Source organism: Hippopotamus amphibius, chromosome 8 (assembly GCF_030028045.1).
Source record: "Hippopotamus amphibius kiboko isolate mHipAmp2 chromosome 8, mHipAmp2.hap2, whole genome shotgun sequence".
NCBI classification, from domain to species: Eukaryota; Metazoa; Chordata; class Mammalia; order Artiodactyla; family Hippopotamidae; genus Hippopotamus; species Hippopotamus amphibius.
The window spans coordinates 103,984,475-103,989,534 of record NC_080193.1 but is presented as its reverse complement, the minus strand read 5'-3'; the positions used below and the strand labels follow the sequence as shown (position 1 = coordinate 103,989,534).

Genomic DNA, 5,060 nt, shown 5'->3' with positions numbered 1-5,060 from the left:
GGAGCTCATTCTGGATTACCTGTAAACGAGCCAGCTGGGATTTGGGAAGGGGGCTTTACCTCCCTTCACTAGTGAGAGGGGTTTGGCCAAAACTCAGCTTCCCAGGCACTGGCTGCTTCCTTCCTGTAGAGAATCTATAATTTCTCATGGGCTCCTGAGGCAAGGTGCTGGGCTGCTATCATTCCCAGACAGCCCCTGTACATAATTAGCACCCCAAATTCAGACTTCCTGGTACCAGGCAACCTGTTCATTGCCTTATCAATGCTTTCTCATGCTCATCCTGTAAAAGGGGGACCCATAGTAGAGTCAGGACCCTTCCCCAGAATGTGGACCCATGCTGCACGTCTTGTGGGCCTCTCCGTGGGTCGTGAAAAGGATGGGGAATCTGTGCTTTCTCTTTGCAAGAATCTCCTTTTCCCAATAAAGACTATTTTCAACCCATGCCACGTGGCATTGTGGGATATGTTTTGACCTCTGGCACGTGACAGGTTTGGAGTATAGTGAAGCACTTCCCATTTAAAAGTTTTAAGACTCTTAACAATATTTGATTGGTATATGTCTACCTAAACCATAGATTATGAATCTCCTTATCACTTTTCAAAAGAGATAAAAGACTTTTCCATGGGTTTAAATTAGTGTCCTAGAGCACATTCTGTCTGCTTGTTTTCCTGTGCAGGTGGCCAGCCATGAATTAAAGATACTGATGTCTTACATACCTCTTGGCCAGATGAATATCATGACTGTGTCCAGCCTCGGTCTCCACTAGTGCAGATGTCAATGGAAAAGTTATGTGGGTGATGATTTTACTGACACCTAACACCCTCTTAAATCTCAAACCCTTTTTCCAGGGGAGCTCTCTGCTCTAGTCCAGAAAATTTATCCTAATGCTTTCCTGGGGAGCACTGAACAGAAGAGGGTAAAACACCATCTCATAGCATTTCTCTGTACCACTTGAAATAGTGGGCACAGGATTATTGTTTAGTAGCCTGAGTTCTATTTTTCCTTAATACATTTTAAGAACATCACCCAAAGACCCTAACTTCACAAAGGCAGGATGGAAGCATTGCCTTTCTTCCTGCAGCATTATTTGAAGTATAGAATGTAATATGACCCAATCATTCCCAGCCTGGCCACGGGAACGCATAGAAGAAGGACGCTCAAGGAGGACCTCAGGTGGAGATGATTGGACCTTGAGCCAGGAGGTTATCTCTTTGAAGGCTTGAAATGTAAGTTAGTTCCATTCCTGTACCCTTGCCATTTCACTCTCTATGCTCAAGTAGAGCACAGTTATAACAAGCCTCTACACAAAATACCTCCTTACTTGAGAACAAAGACCACCCCAGATAGCCCTCTCAGGGGTTCAGAGAGCCAAAGGCCATGGTAGCTACAGAAAGGACAAGTGCAACTTCCCACTTTGAAAGGGTGTGGGCAGAGATCTCCCTGGTTTGGTCAGCTGAACTTGAATACCCAGGCCAAGAGTAACCTACTCAATACTGGTAACTCTGTAACCATTCAGGTTACAAGAATGTCTTCTTTAATAAGTGTAAAGAGTAAAATCACTGAGATGATGTCAAGCACTGTAGTTACCTAATCTTATTTAGTACTTAAAACAACCCTCCAAGGTAGGTATTAGTTAGGGTGACCAAATCATCCAAACCAAAACAACTTTGGGGAGCAAAGGAGGTCGTCAATATTAACGTAAAGATAAGAACTGTAAACAAGGGAGCGTCCTGGGCAAACCAGGTGTGTGGTCACACAGTGTTAGTATCTCCAGGTCACGGATGAGATCCCTGAGGCATAGAGAGTGTAAGTCTGCTGAGAAGAAGCAGAGCTGTTCAGTCCCAGGGATGTCTGACTCCGAACCCACGTCTCTTCAGGCCACGTAGCCTTGCTCTTGCCTGATCTGGGAACTGTTCTGGTGCTCACTGCTCTGGGCAGTGGTTTTCATAGCTTTGCTAAGTATTCAGCAAATCTTAAGTGGAACCTTAACAGATCAAGCAAATAAAAGGAGAGCTGTTTTGGTAGAGCTCGGCAAATGGGGCTCACATTCTCGCTGGCTTCCCTCCTGCCTCCTCTTTCACCTCCTGGGTGACCTCCTAAGCCCCACCACTTCTACAAGGAACACCAGGGCCTGGCCGCCACCTAGATGTGGAGTCAAACCACAAGGCAGCTATTTGGGGAAGGACAGAGAATATAGTGGTTGGTGCCAGATGAGAACCTCTGCTGCGTTTAGAATTCCTGACCATTTAATTCTCTGTCACTCCTCTTTTTCCACCAGCAGCATTCCTGCCAGACCCTCACGCAATACCTCGAGTACATTATTAGCCAGAATCCTAATGACACCCGGAAGGGGCAGGTGAGTTCCAGGTGTGGCTGAAGCCTGCGGAGCTCTGGTGGGCTGTTCGGCTGAAGCATTTGTTTCATGTTCTGCTGCACCCCTCATGGCTTACTTCTCCTCCCCTGCCCAGTGCTGCCCTGCCTTCAGGAGCAGACGGCTCAGCTGGGCATCTTGTTAAAATGCAGATTCTGATTCAACAGGTCTTGGGTGGGGCCTTAGAGGTTGCATTTCTATCAGGCTCCCAGGTAATGATTATGCTGTTCGACTGCACGTTAAGTAGCAAGTACGTAGGTGACAGATACAGATCAGCAACACACCTCACACCCAGCTTTCACAGAAGAGAAACATCTAGTTCATCTGGACACCTTTTCACATCCGGAGAAGCAGTTCAGAGGTGTAAAATGCTGTTCTAGTTTAAATGCAACTTAGTTTGTGTCTGATTATTAGAAAAAGAAAGTAGAGCTTACACCACCCAGTTCACTTCTGGGAATTTACAGGGAAAAAGCAATACATACATTTATAAGAAGTTCTTGCATGAGAAGCTGCTAAATTGAATCCTGTTTTGAAAAACATCTTCAACTAATTTACAAATATGTGCTACTTTCCACATGCACATTTTAAACTTTCATGGGAAAACTGGATAGGTATCCCCTGAGGGGCAGTTCTTGCTCTTCTTCCAGGAATAAAATTTTCATATTACAACATGACCCAGATTTAAACATTGAGGGAGCAGAGGTTCTGCAAAGCCACATGAGTGCTTAATTTGTGCAGTTTGAAAGTGACTTTGATGTTTCATGGGAAGTCCTCAGGGAGCCGTGATGGATGGGACACACTGGCAGCAACATAAGTGATCTACCAAAGTTACCTCTTTTTCACCTTGTTCCTTTGAACTTGGAAATACACTGTGCATATTCTAACCAAAGCCCATAGCTGTAGCTCCACCCTTGGCCCAGAAATGGGGACAGGACGATGTTGCCTGGGGTCCCTGCGTTTAAACTTCCACCACAGACATTTACCGTCATTGCTTCTACAATTGTTCTTCAAACAGATTCACTAAAACAGTGACTTGGTCTCCTCACCATGCTTGTTGTTCACTCAGCAAAATAACATTCCCAATAATAAGAAGTGTGACAGCAAGAAAATGGGGATCTTCCCATGTTTTGCTTCTTTTGTCTAGCTTTATATTTTTCCTTTGAAAACATTTCTCTTTTGTAGGTTAACAAAGCTTTTACTCAAAGCATTAGTCTTTCTATCACCTGGATATTTCAGGTAAGCGGTATTTAATACTGTCCTAAAATTATTTTTTTTTTAGAAAAGAAGCTTTGAAAAGTTGTGCTTCATTGTTTACATTTTTAATATTGTTTATTATCATTTATTTTATTTTACTTTCACTGAAAGGTTTTTCATTAGGGAGAGGAATGCTATATTATCATGATGGGACAGTAGAAATTTCTGAGATGGGTTCCATAATTTCCTACATGTAATGTCTCATTACACCTAAAACCACCACAGGTTTACAAGTTTGTTGTTGATGGTCCCCTGCAAAATGTCAACAGCTTAGGATAGAGGGATTTTTGCAAAGCTTTTCAGTGTCCGGCATGGATTTAGTCCTTACGACTGTCAGTCTCAATAATGGGACGCAGCATTTGGTACCTCCTAGTATATCTTGCCCTCCAAAAATATTGCCTTACATCCTGCCTCCTGGGGCTGTCTTCTCTTGCCTAATGGAGGCTTGATTACAGGAACTATGAGTCAAGCCACAGAGGACCAAAACAGCCCCATACAAATAAAGCTGACCAACGTACCACATCAGGCAAGGGAGTTTGTCCAAGCAGGCAACAAGGAGATCCCACTGGAAGCAACAAAAACCAACCCTGCTCTTACCAGAGAAGCATATATGAGCACATCTTTGGGGCTTATTGGGAGGGTGGTGTGATTTCCTGGTGATGTCCATAAAGACACGACTTGCATCTGGAAGTAGGTTGAATCTTGCATAAATGAGGAGGCCACCCCTAGTGTCTATCCCGAGTAGAGGTGAATGTAGGAAACTATAACTGCAGGGGCTCACCCTCTCACACGTCAAGAGCATGTGAGACCATAGGCTCTCCTGTTTGGTGGGTATAAAAGATGGGAACCATCATGAGGATGGTAAACCAGGAGCTAAGAAGAAAGGTATCCATGTATTCATCCAAAAAGCTGAAAGGAAGTGAGCTGACTCCTAAAAAAGATCGATGAAAGTTCTTCATTTTATTGTCCTTTCACTGTCTGTCTTTTATCTAAGTCTTATATGAACTGTGTTCAGTTGGGCTATGGGGAATCAACCCAAGAGCCCTCTGTCCAGGGTAAGAAAAAAGGTGGGGGAGTTGTGATGCAGGATCAGACACAGACTCAAAGGGAAGGTGAGTTTTAGGCAAAAGCCAAGCCCATGTGATCCATCCAGTGCCAGTCCTGGAGTTTTGAATTTTTTTTTTTGACTAAAGAAGGTGGAACTTTCGCATAGCAATGGGTAAAAATGGGCAGCTGTGCTGGCACACAGGTGGAGAACGCCACAGGAGACAGCAGCTGACAGAAGTAGGGGCCAGGCCAGCAGCCACAGAGACAAAGGACTCTGAGCTTGAAATGTGCTAGATTGGGACCCACCCAGGGTGGGGCTCAGGCTCAGGGCGGGGCAAGAACCTGGTTCCTAGATCTGTCAAGGCCAAGCCAGATGACCTTCCTACTT

At 44.6% G+C, this 5,060-nt stretch overlaps 1 long non-coding RNA gene across 1 annotated transcript; it reads left to right on the top strand.

The window, feature by feature from the left end:
• The first annotated feature begins 674 nt into the window (after positions 1–674).
• Positions 675–2,407, top strand: LOC130859644 (uncharacterized). The gene is made up of 3 exons (XR_009055237.1): positions 675–790; positions 1,126–1,226; positions 2,282–2,407. It is a non-coding gene; the product is annotated as an uncharacterized LOC130859644 (long non-coding RNA).
• The last annotated feature ends 2,653 nt before the right edge of the window (positions 2,408–5,060 follow it).